At 42.9% G+C, this 17,378-nt stretch overlaps 1 protein-coding gene across 5 annotated transcripts in view; it reads left to right on the top strand.

The window, feature by feature from the left end:
- The window catches only part of COBL (cordon-bleu WH2 repeat protein), a 303,653-nt gene that overhangs the window by 126,406 nt on the left and 159,869 nt on the right, over window positions 1–17,378 (top strand). The gene's annotated exons all lie outside the window — the stretch shown is intronic.

Raw genomic sequence — 17,378 nt, forward strand, 5'->3', positions numbered from 1 at the left:
AAGAACTGTTGTGTGGAACATTAGCATTTAACCCACCAGCTGGGTTTGGAAGCGTCCACCATCTGCAGAGCATTAGAGGAGGCGTGAGGAGGGTGAACGCAGGTTGGTCCAGAGCCTTCTCTTCCTATCATGTGGACCTCTGTGTCTGTTCCTCCATGTATCTTGACCTTCCAGAGCCCGTGGGGCCAATATAACCATTACCCCAGGTCCCAGTGGGGATGCTGGGGCACAAAGAAATAAAGAAACTTGCTCAGAGTCCCAGGGTTAGATCCTGGGTCTGCTTTGGTTCACCGGTGAGAGCTTAGTGAGCAGGTTGGGTGGAAGCCTGTGGCCAGAGAGAACTCAGGCGTTTCTCCCAAATCCTGGCTCATTGATTTTAAAAAGCATTGGAGTGTATTGTTTTACATGTGTGCATGCCTGCTAGGTCATTTCAGTCATGTCCGACTCTTTGCAACCCTGTGGATCACAGCCCACCAGGCTCCTCTGTCCATGGGATTCTCCAGGCAAGAATACTGGAATGGGTTGCCATGCCCTCCTCCAGGGGATCTTCTGGACCCAGGGATCGAACCCAAGTCTCTTACATTTCCTGCATTGGCAGGCTGGGATTTTACAACGTTGTGTTAGTTTCTGCTGTGCAACAGAAGTGAAGCAGCTATATTTATACATATATCCCTCCCTCCCATGCACTCCTAAATGGGTAACTTAGCTGAGCACTGTAACTTAGCTTAGCTTTGTGGGTAATCACAGAGCACCGAGCTGAGCTCCCTGTGCTATATAGCAGCTTCCCGCTAGCTAGCTATCTTGCACGTTGTTTAGTTGCTAAGCCACGTCTGACTCTTGTGAGCCCCTGGACTGTAGCCCACCAGGCTTCTCTATCCTTGTGATTTTCCCATCAAGAATACTGGAGTGGGGTGCCGTCTCCTCTAGGGGATCTCCCCTGCCCAGGAATTGAACCTACATCTGTTTGGCAAAAAGTGGGACACGACTGAGTGCCTAAGCGCACCCACTTCTGCTTGGCGGTGGGTCTGCTGCTGAGCCACCAGAGAAGCCTGGGAGTGTGTGTGTGGCAGCGCTATGCTCTCTGTGTCCCAGCTCCTCCTTCCCACTCTGTGTCCACACATCCATTCTCCATTTCTGCATCTCGGTTCCTGCCCAGCAAATAGGTTCATCTGTACCCTTTTTCTAGGTTCCATATATATGTGTTAATGCACAATATAGCGATTCCCTGGTGGCTCAGACGGTAAAGCGTCTCCCTGCAATGCGGAAGACCCGGGTTCGATCCCTGGGTTGGGAAGATCCCCTGGAGAAGGAAATGGCAACCCACTCCAGTACTCTTGCCTAGAAAATTCCATGGATGGAGGAGCCTGGTGGGCTACAGTCCATGGGGTCACGAAGAATCGGACACGACTGAGCAACTTATTTCAATATTTCTCTTTCTGAGCTACTTCACTTAGCTCTTTGCTCTTGATCCTCTGATGCTTTGATTGTGGTTTTGTGGTTCCCTGTCATTACTGACTATATGTGTTTACCCCACATGTCCTTTGAAAATCTCTGCTTCATGTGTGTCTCTACTTAAGATCTTTGAGCCCCCTACCCCACTCCTGTCCCCCTCCTCTTTCCGCCTCCCGTATCCTTTCCTTTTCTGCCAGAATTCCTTGAAATTACAAATTCAGTTTCCTGTGTGAACTTCCCTTCACTCTATAAAGGTTGGGTTTCTGATACCTGACATCTTTTTAAAAAAATTTTTTAAGCATAGTTGGTTTACAATGTTGTGCTAATGTCTGCTGTACAAGAAAGGGATTCAGCTACACACGTATATATTTTTTTCATATTCTTTTCCATCCTGGTTTATCACAGGATATTGAATATAGGGTGTCTGTGAATCTGTTTCTGTTTCATAGATAAGTTGATTTGTATCGTATTTTAGATTCCACAAAGTGATATCATATGGTATTTGTCTTTCTCCGTCTGGCATACTTCACGTGGTGTGATAACCTCTGCATCCATCCACATTGCTGCAGATTTTGTTCTTTTTGGTGGCTGAGCACATGGCTCCTGATGCTCTGAGGTCAGTTTGCTGGGACTGCAGGCAGGGCTGTCCTGCGTGGTCCTCACAATTCTCTCTGGAGATGAAACTGCCAGCAAAGACAATGAAAAGAAATCTAGAAATGCCTTTAAGCAGAATAAGAGCCTAAAACATCCAGACAGTCTTGCCCTGATGGATTGGCAGGATTCTCTGCAAAAGTGTCCCAGATAACAAGGAAGCCTGGTCTGTGGGTCCCAGGGGTTTTGTTTCTGTCGTACTCCGTGTTTCTTCAGTCTTGGACTAACTAGAACTGTTTTCCTTTCTCATGCACTTCATCTTTTTCATTTATTTTATTCTGTTTTGTGCTCAACTTCTCTTGTTCAGTTGTAACCTTCCTAGGTTATTTGTTGTTTTGGGCATTAGCTTCTTCCTTCCTTGTTTCTCTCTGCTTCTATTGTTTGAGCTGCTATGCTAAAAGTAGCTTCCTTTAATCTGCTATAAACCTGGTGAAAGAGGTAGTTATCAACCCCATTTTACAGGTAAGGATCCTGAGCTACACACTTACAGTGAATCCTGGTGTTAAAAGCTGCCCAAGTTCAGACTCACCTATTTTTCCAGAGCCTAGCTCTCATCGCCCACACGTTGCACATGTCTGACAAGCCTGAGTCTCAATTTTTCTACATTAAGAACAGGAAGGTTTTGAGTAAATCATTTTTAAATGGTTTCTAAAATCCTGTGATGGCAGATAGTCTACTAATGTCTGAGAACAGAATGGGAAAAATGGTGACATTTAAAGCTCAAGTGATTCTTCCCTTATCTGCTTAAAGGAAAACAATATGCATCTGTGTGTATAAACCTCTTATAGAGAATGTATTTAAAAGGATATCATTTTGGCTAAATTCAATAAGGGCAGATATCTGTCCTTGCTTTAAAACTTTGGTATTTTAATGTTTTTGATGTGATACTTTTTTGTATCATTTTTGCATTATTTATTCTCCTAACCCAGTGGTTCTGAAAGATACCGTAGAATCACCTTCAGTTCAGTTCAGAATCACCTTAAGATCTAGTGTAACAACTGGATTCTTGGGTCATGCCCCCAGAGATCCTCATTTGGGAGGGTAGGTGGGGCCCGGAAGCTGTATTTTCCAGTGCTCCCTGGTGATTCTCTGGCTGGAGGTCCCCGACCATCCAGATCAAGGGAAACTCTTTTACACAATGAATTTACGTGTAATTATTGTTCGCCTTTTATGGGTAGAGAGTGGGATATTTGGTGAGTTTCGTGTATACCCAATGAGCACTGCAGTGGTAAACTGAATTTAAAACATAGAAATTCTCAAAACCTACTTAATTGCCTCGAATATTCATTGAAAGGACTGCTCCTGAAGCTCCAGTCCTTTGGCCACCTGATGCAAAGAGCCGACTCAATGGAAAAGACCCTGATACTGGGAAAGATGAAAGGCAAAAGAAGGGGTCGCCAGAGGATGAGGTGGTTGGATGGCATCACGGACTCTCAATGGACATGAGTTTGAGCAAACTCCAAGAGATAGTGAAGGACAGGGAAGCCTGGCATGCTGTAGTCCATGGGATCTCAAAGAGTCGGACACAGCTTAGCAACTGAACAGCATCATCATCTCAGATCTGTTCATGTTGCATAATTTTCTAAGCAAAAGAGCTGTTTTGGGGGGAAAGACAAAAAAAAAAAATCTATACTCAAGAGTCATGAATTTAAAAACTGTTGTTTTCAGATCTGTGAGCACTGATCAGGGGCTATTTTAGAACCTTCAGGTTCTTAGCTGAGGGTCATGGCCTTGGATTAGAGTTGATTATGCAGATGTTGCTGCCTCATGGAATGGCCAGGCTGGCGTGTTTGGCTTGAATAGCTGCTAAGAGTGGCTGTGGCGTGTGCTCCTGCTCGCACCTGGAGCTGACCTGGGGCCTGCTTATGTTCCAGGCGAGCAGCTCGGGCAGCCTGGGGTGGGCAGCTGGGAGGACGCCTCTGTGCCCACACTGGGGAAGGCTTCAGATGTGAGCACTCACACCCAGGGGGCTTCTGGCAGCTTCGCACTGCCTTCCGGGCGGCAAAATTAGAAAGTGGCCTAGTTGGTTTTTGTTTCTTGGATTTTTTTAATCTAGAAAGATGCATAAAGCTTCACGTAGCTGCTTTTAGTTGCCCATTGGTACATTCGGAAAATGAGGAACGTGTTAGTCTCCACATGTGTTAGTTTCCATTTCTCCCGCCCCAAACAGCGTGGTGGGATGGATCCTCTGTTGAAATAACTGAGTCGCACCGTCTAGAACCACTTCCTCTCATTCTTAGGACCAGCTGATGGTTGATAGGAGCCAGCTGATGGATGATAGGAGCCACAGAGCCCTATTTCCTAAATTCTGCAAGTATACATTGAAGGAATTTTTAAAAAACCATTGGTGACCTCACATTTCAAAACTGGCATGTAGAAAGCTTCTTCATAATTTTAAATGCTTGAAAGAGAAAAAAATTCATAGCATACTATAAATATTGACATTTTAAATGTGTCTAATAAAGTTTGATACAATCACATAGATAAATTCTTCTATAACAAGAAAACATTTTGCATTATTATTCTTTTTCTTAATACTTCCCTGCCAGTCCCCATGTAAAATTATATTCTATCCAATATATATTTTATTCTTAAAAGTATTTTCTAAAGACTTGAAGTGAAATGTGATATAAAATGTCTGTTTAAATTAGATTTTTAAATTTTATGTGATCATAAAACTGTGAGTAGGAAAATATTCTATATTGAGTTATTACATTTGCAAATACATAAAAACAATATAAATATAATTGCTGATACATAATTGTTAAGCATGAAAAGTAAATCTTTCTTGAAAAGATATCTTTTAATAAGATGAAAGGTAATTTTTAAGTTTATTTCTTATATCCATTAATGAGCATAACTTATAGATAAAAGCAGAATAGCTTCAGATTAATCCTGTGACTCTTTCCATTTTTATTGATTCAAATCCTGAGGAAATATTTTACTAAATATAATACCAATAAATATTAGTATTTATTTATAATACTATATAATATATAAAAAACAGGCAAGAGTACTGGAGTGGGGTGCCATTGCCTTCTCTGATAAAATAAATAATAAATACTAAATAATTATTAGAGGATGGAAAACTTTCCTGTTATAACAGTCCTTCAATTCTTTGAAGTCCTTCTGGTTAATCCCATAGGGTGTGGATGCGTGCTGACTCACTTCAGTTTTGTCCAATTCTTCACAATCCTATGATCTAACTGGTGTCTCATATGTCTCCTGCATTAGCAGGCAGGGTCTTTACCACCAGCGACACCTGGGAAGCCCAATCCCATAGTGATCTATCATAAACTATTATTTCGATTGATCTTTTGTCTGTGCCTGACTAGGTTCTCTTTTGAATTAGTCAGTAACCAAGATTTAGAAGCCATTTGATCTGTCAGGGGATTTGTTACTCAGTGATACTAGAGTTATTGACTCATGGGAGATATAAGAAAAAAAATACTTTATCAAGATTTCTCAAATAATAATTACACTCATTTCTCAGAGGCACTTTCTTTTTTTAAAATATAATTTTTGAAGGTATCCCTCCTAAAGGAACATATATGTATAAATTAAATAGCATATATGGAAAATTTTAATTATAAAGTATTATATACATGTAAAGGAGTATTATAATTCAGTATGATATGGTTACTGAAATTGTATAAATTATTTTTAGAAAATTTAAGTAAGTCAAAATGACCAATTTGACATCATACTCTGGTTTTCATTCGTGTTATATTTTTTCAGAAGCCTGAGGTTAGAATTACATGTGTAGTAGCTACTGATTTTACTAACGTGTTGACCTGGGCTAAGGAATAGCAAAAGTGACTTTTTAAAACCTGAGACATGATTGACCTATAACATTATATTAGTTTTAGGTGCACAGCATAATGATTTGATACATGTATATATTGGTTGGCCAAAGATTAGTTAATATTCATCTACCAAAAAAGAAAAGAATTGAGACTGTGGTCATAGATGCCACAAGCACTTTCTAAATCTATATCATCAGTAAGTTTTGAGGAAATTGATATTGTCAGTTGTTACTCACTTTTGCCAAAACAGCACTTTTTAGTCATTTAAAAACATCTCATCCCAAACTTTGTCTATTTTTGTCAGGATCTTAGCTATATAGATTTAGTCCATGTAATTTATTGAGACCATCTGCCACATTAACTAATTAGTGAAATGGGCCCTTATTGTCCAACTGAAAATCCAAGTCACATTTACTTTGGATTAAAAAAAGTCATATTTTTAATTTAAGTAAATGTGTTAATCCTCGTGACAGTTATCTAAAGGCATCTGCATGTTCTCAATTTCTCACACATCTCTTTAAAACATAGGAGTTTGATATCCAGGGCTTGAAGCTGTTTCCCCTTTAAATCCTATATTTTAAGGCTGTGAAAATCAGCTCTCAACTTTCCTGACAACCAAATCTTACTGGTTTCCAGTAAGAAGAAGGATTTAACTCATGGTGGGAACACAGCCTGGGCTCGAACCCAGAGTGGCCGCCGCTCATCCATAAAAATGCCTGTAACCATTATTCTCATCTGACCCCAAATCAGCCTGAATGCAGTTATGTAATGACCTTTAAGAAGAGCTCTTCTTCGACTGTCTAATCTTGAGCAAGGCTTTCCCTGCCGCAACCACACCATCAATGCTGCTACTTTGCTATAAAACAGACTTAAATCCACTGCTGCTCTTTACTTGCTAAGCCATGTTCAACTTTCTGCAACCCCATAGTCTGTTGCATACCAGGCTCCCATGGACACATGGGATTTCCCAGGCAGAAATACTGGAGTGGGTTGCCATTTCCTTCTCCAGGGCATCTTCCAGGCCCAGATATCAAACCCACATCTGCATTGCAGGAGGTTCTTTACTACTAAGCCACATGGGAAGCCTTTAAATTCACTGAGAATGGTTTAAAACATCCACGGCTTCATTAGAATGTGAGACTTTCATCAGTCTCAGTTTTGGCCCCAGATTGTTGGAAAATGTCATCTAATGTTTCATGCACTCTGCAAACTACCTTGTTTCTGTAGGAGACCTATTGAACTACCCTGAAGGGCTGGACCACTCGTACCTCTTTGGTCATTATTACATGCCAAGTATTACTTTTTCTACAGCAATGGATGGTATCAATACCATAAATTTGTAGTAGACATTGTTAATTTGTATGCAATTTTTTTGTTCTGACTAATGCAGCACAAGAACACATGCATGACATAGGTAGGGAGATAGATCGATGTGTTAGTTGCTCAGTTGTGTCTGACTCTTTGTGACCCCCCCCCCCATAGACTATAGCCCACCCAGTCTCCTCTGTCCATGGAATTCTCCAGGCAAGAATGCTGGAGTGGGTAGCCATTTCCTCCTCCAGGGGATCTTCCAGACCCAGGGATCAAACTTGGGGCTCCCGCATTGCAGCAGATTCTTTACCATCTAAGCCACTAGGGAAGACCCGATAGATAGATACAGTGATAAATAGATTGATAGATAGGTAAACAGACCTAGGCAAAAAGTTCATTGGAAATATCCAAAGCATTTATGAGGAAAATCATAAAATCCTATAAATACACACAAGAGTGTATGCATGCTAAGTCGCTTCAGTCATGTCCAACTCTTTGCAGCCCCATGGACTATAGCCTGCCAGGCTCCTCTGTCCATGGGATTCTCCAGGCAAGAATACTGGAGTGAGTTGCCATGCCCTCCTCCAGAGGATCAGCCCAAGGATCGAACCCACATCTCCTGTGTTGACAGCAGGTTCTTTACCACTAGCACCACCCAGGAAGCCCACACACACAAAAGTAGAGTTGTGCAAATAGAAAGATGGGCCACATTCTTAGCTGTGAAGACTCAACATTATTGTGTTGCAGGTTGAGGTGGTTACACAGAGTAGTTTAAGGGAAGCGGGAAGAGTGTTTTATACATATATGGATGGTCTCTAGGATGGGTTTTTTTTTTTTTTTTTCATTTTTAAAATTACAGGTGACTTTTTACTAGAAATCAAAGTCAACAACTGAATTTCTGTAATGTGGCAGATTAATTATTGGCCTGGAAATAAGAGTTTACTGGGTTTGAAGCCCTAGGGCAAGACAGCACTTACTAAAATGATGCTGGTCAAAGAGGATGATACTCACAGCTGCCACCACCCGCCTGCCTGCCAGGCCTGCACTTACTTCTACGATCTCCGTTCATCCTCCCCACATCACTATAAAATAAGAGCAGCCTTCCTTATCCAGAGGCAAAAATTTCCAGCTTCCAGAAGCCTAGTGGCTGATCAAATCTGTTGATGTCTGTTTATGTTTATCAATATGTTGTGTGTTCATATTTGTATTTTTATGTCTGTGATATCTTGTCTGTGTTTGAGATTACGTTCTCAATCAAGCATGTTGGTGAAGCTCCCATTTTTAGAAATTTCCCCCAAGCTCTTGACTCCTAGCTGAGCACAGGCAGAACCCTCAGGGTGTGGAGCTGACCTTTCATTTCTTGGCAGCAGAGGGGCCTCTCTGCCTCTGTTTACCCATCTGTGTGATGGGCGTAACACCATCCAGCCTGCAGCATCCTTGTAAGGGTTAGCAAGTATAGAGCTCGACTAATACCTTTAAGGAAGCATTTTGAAATTGTGAGTAAACTGGATGGGAGCTTTATTAGAAAACTTCCAGATGTTATTGTTCATTTTTCCTTGAGAATATGCAACTGGTTTCTTATATCTGTAACCTGAAGAGCTGGAAGAGATTAGATCTGCATTTTAAAAAGTATCCTAACATATGTGAATGGCCAAAGTAATCAGGTCTTTCCTAGAAAGATTAATTTCATGTAAACTAATAGTTACTGTATTCCAAGATCTGTCTTCATTTTCTTAATCAAGGATCCTTGAATCAGAGTGGGTATAATCAGCTCACAAATAATTTCAAGCAGTTTTCCTGGATTTGATATTTTCAGGGAAACTGGCCTTCTCTGTGCCTCTGTGGAACCCCACAAATCTAGCCCCCGAGACACATGGTGGGGACGTGGCCGGTGTCCACTGCATGTGACTAGTGTCGAGGTAGGAATGGCCCCGGGGTCTCTGTCTGCATCCTCTGCTCTTTTCCTAAGGCACATATAGCAGGATGAACTCTGCATGTTGATGGAACAAGGCACTCGGCCTTACTTGTAGTTCAGTGCACAGAAATGCCACACATGCAGAAACGCTGCAGCGTCTGCTAAGGTGGCGGATAATGCTCTGGTGTAGGAGGAGAGGGACCTGAGTTCCAATCCTGGTTTTGGTTTTAACTCTGTGACTTTGGGCAGATTGCAAAATGAACTTCGGTGATGGCCATGTATGAGCCCCTCAGTTCAGTTCAGTCGCTCAGTCATGTCTGACTCTTTGCAACCCTGTGGGCCTTCATTTAAATGCTGTAAATTTGATGAGTCTAAAATGATACAAATGAATTTACTTACAAAGCAGAAAGAGACTCACAGACTTATAAAACGAACTTATGGTTGCTGCGGGGAGGGATAGTTAGGGAGTTTGGGAAGGACTTGTACACACTGCTATATTTAAAATGGGTAACCAACAAGGACCTACTGTATAGAACAAGAAACTCTACTCAGTGTTATGTGGCAGCCTGCATGAGAGAGGAGTCTGGGGGAGAGTGGATACATGTATGTGTGGTAAGTCCCTTTACTGTTCACCTGAAGCTGTCATGACACTGTTAATCAGGTGTAACCCAATATAAAATAAAAAGTTCAGAAGAAAAAATAATGTGTCAGCTTGAGCCATACCAGATACCATTAAGTTATAAAATCTTTTTGGGAATGACCTGGTGGCTCAGAGGTTAAAGCGTCTGCCTGGAATGCAGGAGACCCAGGTTCATTCCCTGGGTCGGGAAGATCCGCTGGAGAAGGAAATGGCAACCCACTCCAGTACTCTTGCCTGGAGAATCCCATGGAGGGAGGAGCCTGGTAGGCTACAGTCCACGGGTCGAAAAGAGTGGGACACAACTGAGCGACTTCACTTTCACTTTCACTTTCTTTTAAAAAGCATTGCTTCAGTTAAAAAAAAAAAAATTCCTCTGGGGCCGTTTCCCCTGTTTGGGCAGTTACAGAAATCCTCCACCATCCTCAGGGTCCCTTGGAGACCCTCACTGTGTTCCGAAGTGATTCTCCATCCAAAGCCTGAATGAGCTCTCGGTCCAGGTTGAAATGTCACTGTTGGCCTGAATGGAGGTGGCTGCCATATTACAGTCCTGCCCTTAGGAGCCCAGAAGTTGAAAAGGTGCCCTTCAGTAATGTGAAACTTTCAGGAAAACTTATTAAAAACTTAGCTGTAAAGCAAATTCCGTAATGTAGTGCCGAGAATCCCATACTTTTCCAATATCCTGTATGTCTCCCCAGCTTGCCCAGGCCTGATAAAAATCCCATCCCAAGTTGTGTTAAGAGCTGGCTCCCCGAAGTGTGTGTGGAGTCAGATCTGCCACAGGAGGGCAGTATTTGTACAGGTACAGTGAGTCCTGCTGAAACTCCCAGCTGAAAGTTGCTGTTTTATCGAGCATTCATAAAATCAAGAGGAGAAAAATACATCCTGAGTGATAAGCCTCGTTTGGGATGTAGCACTAATTTTTGTTGTAAATTCATTTTGAAGAGAGATTTAACAGTGTAGCGTGTTTCGAAAGTGTTCTGTGTTCAGAATTATAAAATAATCAGCATATGAAAAAGTTTTCAAAGCAGAGGGGAGTCACGTGAAAGACTGAGAGCCCAACTTGGCGCGTGTCACTTCATGTACTCGCTTGAGCCCCTGGTGCCTACAGGCAGCTCTGAGAGACAGAGTTGTGCTTTTTCACTTTTCCTGCTCTAGCATCATTTACAGTTTGCTCTAGTACAACAATGGTCTCAATTTTTTAAAGGTGGTGTGATCGTCCAGGAAGAGGGAAATTCCTGGCTTTCGCTTCTAGATTCTGACTTTGGCACACACAGTTCCGCGACCTTCAGGCTCACCTCCCCCGTGTGCACAGGGGTTTGTCACCTCCACCTCAGGGCTCCTGAGAGGGTTAAGTGAGGCTGAACACACACCAGGCACAGGGGGGCATCCGTAGCTGACACTCGACGGGCTGGGCGACGGCTCGGCTCCTTGTTCCTTTTTTCCCTCGGGAACTATAAGAAATGAGAGGGTCCTCTCCGGCTCAAAAGCCCATTTTCATTTGGGGGATTTTCATTATAAAAGGGACTTGCAAAGGTATTAGGGAATCAAAGAGTGAGAGTTTTATGGCTTTCAAGACAACATATGTTACCGCGTGGTTTCTCCAAAGGGTAGTGCCGTCAGCAACAAATCACAGTCATTGTAGCCACTTAGGCTTTCATTTCTAATCCAGTGTCTTGGATAGGAAGCTTCTCTCAAACAGTGGGAAGGACACAGATCCAAAAATGTAATTTAGAAAAATGATCCAAAGCTGCTTTGCATACCTATTTGCCCATTCAAAGTAGTTTTTAAAGTTTTTATGTTGCATGCTCTCCAGTGCAAATCTGGAAACTGTCAGAGGAAGGTTCTGTTTTTAAAGCCTCAAGGAATTTTTTTCAAAGTACTGGATTCTTAGAATGGGGAAAATATCCTCTAACTGGAGCCTGAAAGGTTGATTGAAGGGCCTCAGGCCAGTACTTAGTTCTCATAGTGGGAAGAAGAAACATGGATTTCTACCCTTTGGCTGAGGATTTAATGTCTGTAGGAATGAGAAGTAAAAAAAGTTCCTTTCAAAATTCTGATTTTCCTTATTTCCCTTAAAATATGCGTATCTGCTTTCCCCCTAATTTCTGCATTTCTTTTGTGAGCCTCTGCTGCTCCTGGGTGGACAAGCACAAAACTGCAGAACCACAGCTGTCTTCACAGGGGTTGGTGGAGTGGGAGGGATTCGAGTCACTTCTGAGACCAGACAGCAAGAGAAGCAGACCCTGGTCCCTCCAAGCCCTTCTCTGCCTTGGGAAAGGCAGCTGCGTTGTCACGGTGGCTGAACCCTGAAGCTTGGGGCCCCTTTACTTCCTCTGTTCTCCTTACTCCGTCTGCAGTCCAGCTCGGATCCCCACCTGCTGCCTTCAGAGGACGTCCCAAACCCCACCACCTCACTCCTCCCGGGCGCCCCACTTCCAGATTCCTTTCTGGCCTCACTGTTTTGGATGTAGATGAAACTCCCTTTAGAACAGAGCCCCCTTCCTCCCTAGAGGGTAACAGCCCTTTTGAAGCTTTTATATATTAATAAAAATACAGTCAATGATTATATGTTCATAAACAGTGCACAATATGTATGTATTAGCAATGTTAGCAATGTATGTAATGATTTGCTTTCTAGAGTCTGAATCCTTTTAAAATTTTACTGAAATACAGTTAATTTACAATGTTATGTTAATTTCCGCTGTATAGCAGTCATTCAGTCATGTGTGTTAGTCACTCAGTCGTGTCTGACTGTGCGACCCTATGGACTGTAGCCCACCAGGTTTCTCTGTCCATGGGATTCTCCAGGCAAAAATACAGGAGTGGGTTGTCATGCCCTCCTCCAGGGAATCTTCCTGACCCAGGGATCAAACCCAGATCCCCTGCATTGAGAGTGGACTCTTTACCATCTGAGCCACAAGGGAAGCCTATGTGACTCAGTTATACCTACATATTAAGTATACTCTTTTCCATTATGGTTTATCCCAGGATATTGAATACAGCTCCCTGTGCTATACAGTAGGAGCTCGTTGCTCATCCATACTGTGTATAATAGCTTGCATCTGCTCATCCCAATCTCCTGATTCGTCCCTCCACCACCCTTTTTCCCTGGGCAACCACAAGTCTGTTTTCTGTGTCTGGGAATCTGTTTTGTAGATAAGTTCGTTTGTGTAACATTTTAAGTTCCACATATAACTGATATGGTATTTGTCTTTCTCTGTGTCACTTCAGTCAGGAGTAGTCTCTAGTTGCATCCATGCTGCTGCAAATGGCATGATTTTGTCACTCGAGTGTATGTTCCTCGGTTCTTTGTCTCATCACAACAAAGATTTGGAGTGATGGGCATTAAAGCCCCCTCGGCGTGTCTTGGATAGACCGTGTTATAGCTCTCAGGTCTCGAATGCACCATGTTATAGCTGTTACACAAATCAGTGTTACAGCTCAGTGTTACAGCTCTATTTTATTTAGAAGATAGCAGAAAAATCCATCTTCGAGGCGTGAGGGCACGTTGATCCAAAGACATGAGGAGAAGAGTGCCCCAGCACGCGGGGGAGAGAGAGAGAGCTAGCTTTGGCTCCTCTTTTTATATGTTTATCTCTCCCTGGGCCTGTCCTATGTAAATCGGGCCAGCCGGGAGTGTTGTTTGTTTTACCTGAGGTCCTCACTCTGGTCCTCGGACCTTCTTTTGTTCTATTTTCGCGGGCTTTTCCCTTCTTTGTCTTTTAGCCACTGCCATTTTGGACTCCTTTTCCCTATTCTGTCTACCTAACAATTTCATTCTCTTTTATGACTGAGTAGTATATGTTGTGTATATGTACCGTATCTTCCCAAAGGCTGAATCTTGACTCATAGAATAAGAATAGTGAATGTGAAGAAAATAAAAAAGACAAGGAAGGTCTGCCAGCTGCTTCACACAGCAGTCTCCCTCTGTCTCCCGTCCCTGCCCAAGCCCCTCTCTGGGCAGAATTCCCCCGGGGCACTGCCATGGGAGACCAGAGGGCCACCGGACACTTGGGGGACCCTGTGTTCAGGAGAGACATGGGGCATCATGGGGTCTTGTAAAAGTTCTGATTCAGGGGGCCAGGGACTAGGGCTGTGACTTGGCATTTCTAATGAGCTCCCAGATGAAGCTCTGTGCTGAGAACCAAGGCCCTGGACCCTGGTTCCTGGGTGGAGAGGTGGAGTCTGGCCTAGAGACACCCACACAGAGGACAGGGTCTGCACAGGGAGATTCAGTCTGTGAGATGGTCCATGGGGGCATGGGAGGACGTGCTGCCCGCAGAGGCACGGCCAGGTGCTCCCGATTATCCGTGTGTGTGTGTGAGAGAGAAAGAGAGAGAGAGAGAGAGAGAGAGAGAGTGTGTGTGTGTGTGTGTGTGTGTCTACGCAGGTATGTTCAGGGCAGTTTGCAGTGACTCTAGGTTGGAAGCACACTGAACAAATCCCTTCCTGCTTCTGACCCTCAGTCTGGGATGAGAAGGACCAGAGCTTTCTTTTCATCTCATGGTCAGAGTGATGCCCATATTTACCTGGTGAAGAATGTTTGCTGCCCCAGAAGACACATTGTGAGTCTATAATTACATCATAAGTATAACTCTTGAAGGACAGTCTCCAGTAAAGCCTAACGCTTACTTGTGATGCTTCCTGCTGGGTGACCCAGTGAGCCTGGGACCTCCTTTTGGAGGAGATGCTGAGACCAGCTTTCAGGAGGCACCGATCAGGAATCTTGGCACCTAGCATCAGACTGAGATAATCTGATAAACTTGGACAGTAACTGCTGCTTGAACATAAAGAGAGGCAGAAAAGCCAAGAAAAGTTAAAAGGTAAGAAAGGAATGTTTTGCTTCCTTGGCTTGAGAAAAACATACAACATAGATATAGATAGGTATCTGTGAGTATCTATCTTGATCAGAGTATTTGGTTGAACTATAAGAATACATTTTTAGTGATGTTTCCTAAGTGATTTGTTTTTGATATTGTTTCTTTTAGCATGTTAGATTTCTATCTTATATTATCTGGATGATTTTCTAGCTTTATAACAAAAGTGAAGGCAAGTCATAAATGCAGTGGTTATGGAGTTTGTTTCTTTGAAAATTCAGTTATTTACAGAAAAAAAATATGATTTTCACCTTCCTTTGAATTTCCTTTCCATCTCTGTCTTGGGATGAGTTGAATGCTCTGTGTTGAGTAGAGGCTGGCAGATTGCGTGTTTGCATCTTCATCACAGATGACATAGGCCCGCCTCCATACACACCACCATAATGGGACCTGGAACAGTTTCTGAACAACTCATGGAATAAAATTTAAATACTACCAAGCAGGTATGATATCCCTCCATTCAGGTTCCATTAAGTCAGATGTTTACTGGTTCTCCTTCAGTACACACTGCACCTTAGGTATCTGGCTTCCAGGTATTAATTTATGGGGATGGGGGTTGAAATCTGTGCAAATGAAGCTGAGGGCACATATGAACCGTGCAGTCTTTTTGTCACCAAGGAGAGCTGTCTTTGTTTTTCTAAATGCATTTTATGACTCTAACAACATGTGGTGTCTAACCCTCTCTTTAGAGTCATCTCAGTTGATTCGGCTGTGCCAAAAATCACCTCTGCTGCTGCTTTTAGAGACTGACTTCTGATCTTCATAGCCATCATATCCTGGTTTTGTTGCAACATTAGAGTTACTTGCAGCAAAAAATGAGGAAAGGATTTTAAGCTCGCTGAAGGCAGGAGCCATTTATCATTATTATTATTACATTTTCATGACCCTGTTCCTAGCAGCTAGGCCAGTGCCCAGAACCCAGAGGAGGGACCTCACACATGCCTGCTGAGTGCATGTGTATCGAGTTCAGAACTACAGCTGCTGAAAGTCAATTTCTGGTTCATTGTGTTACTAGAAACAAACAATGTAAGCAGAGTTAGGTTACACACAAATATAGAAAAATAAAGTTATTGGTGCTGAAGTTGATATCCCAATTGCCCAGCACTCTGAAGTTTTAGGCTAAGATTTTGAATATTGAATCCCTCACTGGAAAGGGGAAAGGAGACAGAATTTCAGAATAAGAAATGATGTCCCACACTTCTGTGAACAGCTTTGGGAAATTTGTTGCTGCCCCTCTTCTCCTTGATCTACGCGTGTAGGTCGGGGATTCAGGGGACCTAGCAGCCATGCCCACGGCCGCCTTTCCAAATGCCTGCCAGACACCAATGCAACCACCCAGCCCAGCCTGTTCTGTGACAAGGTCTTTGTCCAGGAGGAGGGGGGTTGTTCCTGGGGCAGAGGTGGGTGGGAGCAGAGCTGCATTTGAATGTTTCTGATGAGTCACAGTGATGTGGATTGTTTGGTTAAGCAGTGTCGGAATGAGGCTTTGCAACCTCCTGTGGAAGAGCACCCTTTCCAATGGAACTGTAAGTGATGTTACCGTATGGTACCAGTCCTCTGAGGTCCTCAGAGCCCCTTCTTTTCTTGGCCTTTGTCACTGCTACCAAGGGAGCAGTAGTAGCCCCTTGCAGGTCCCCGAGGTGAGGAGAGTGTTCCTCCACTCTCGGGCGCTTTGCTGAGACCAGCATCCTCCACCATCAGGAGGATGCCATCCTTCACCCAAGCTGCCGTCTGAGGAGCAAGGTAGAAATAGTGTTGAGGGGTTTCCTTTACTCTTGAGAAACAGAGACTAGAAGTTAGGGTGCATGATTAGAGATTAAAAGTTAGACTATATGTGTATCTATTTGGTGTCAGATAATTCTTGGAAATCATACTCTGGATGTTGCAAGTTCAGCAGGACCAATGAGTCTGGTGAGTTGAGAGAGGTTGAGTCTAGAGCCTTGTTCCAGAGCAGAATAAAACTGTAGAGCCATTTCCAAGCTGAATGTGGATGGCCAAGGGTCAAGAAAGTCTGAAAGGCTGGCTGTGGTCATTCCCATAGAGGGGTGTGGTCTGTTCCAGACTGGGGCATAGCACACTGGTCCTTATTTGTTCTGCACACAGTCACCTTCTCAGATGTTTGACCTAAGGCTACTATTTAAAACTGTAGGGGATCCAACAAACAAAAGTTCAGGACCAGCTAGCTTCACTGGGAAATTCTATCGAACATTCAGAGAATTATACCACTCTTTCTCAAATTGTTCCAAAAAGCACAAAAAGGAAGGAACACTTCTAAACTCATTGTATGAGGCTAACATTACCCTGACTCCAAACTCAGAAAGGGACACCACAAGAAAAGAAAATTATAGACCAATATCCCTGATTAATGTAGATGTAAAAAATTCTCAATAAAGCATTAGCAAACCAAATACCACAATCCATTAAAATGACCATACACAATGATCATGTGGGATTATTCCAGGGATGCAAGGATGGTTCAGCATCAGCAGATCAATTAATCTGATGTACCACAGTAACAATCTGAAGGATAAAAATCATACAGTCATCTTAACAGAGGCAAAGAAAGGCATTTGACAAAATTCAGCATCCATTTATGATAAAAACTCTCAACATAGTTGGTATAGTGGGAATGTACCTCAGTATAAAAAAGGTCATCTGTGACATGCCCACAGATAACATCAAACTCAAGGCTAAAACTGAGAACTTTCTTCTAAGATCAGGAACAA

The sequence above is a fragment of the Bos taurus genome, chromosome 4 (assembly GCF_002263795.3).
Source record: "Bos taurus isolate L1 Dominette 01449 registration number 42190680 breed Hereford chromosome 4, ARS-UCD2.0, whole genome shotgun sequence".
Lineage (NCBI taxonomy): Eukaryota > Metazoa > Chordata > Mammalia > Artiodactyla > Bovidae > Bos > Bos taurus.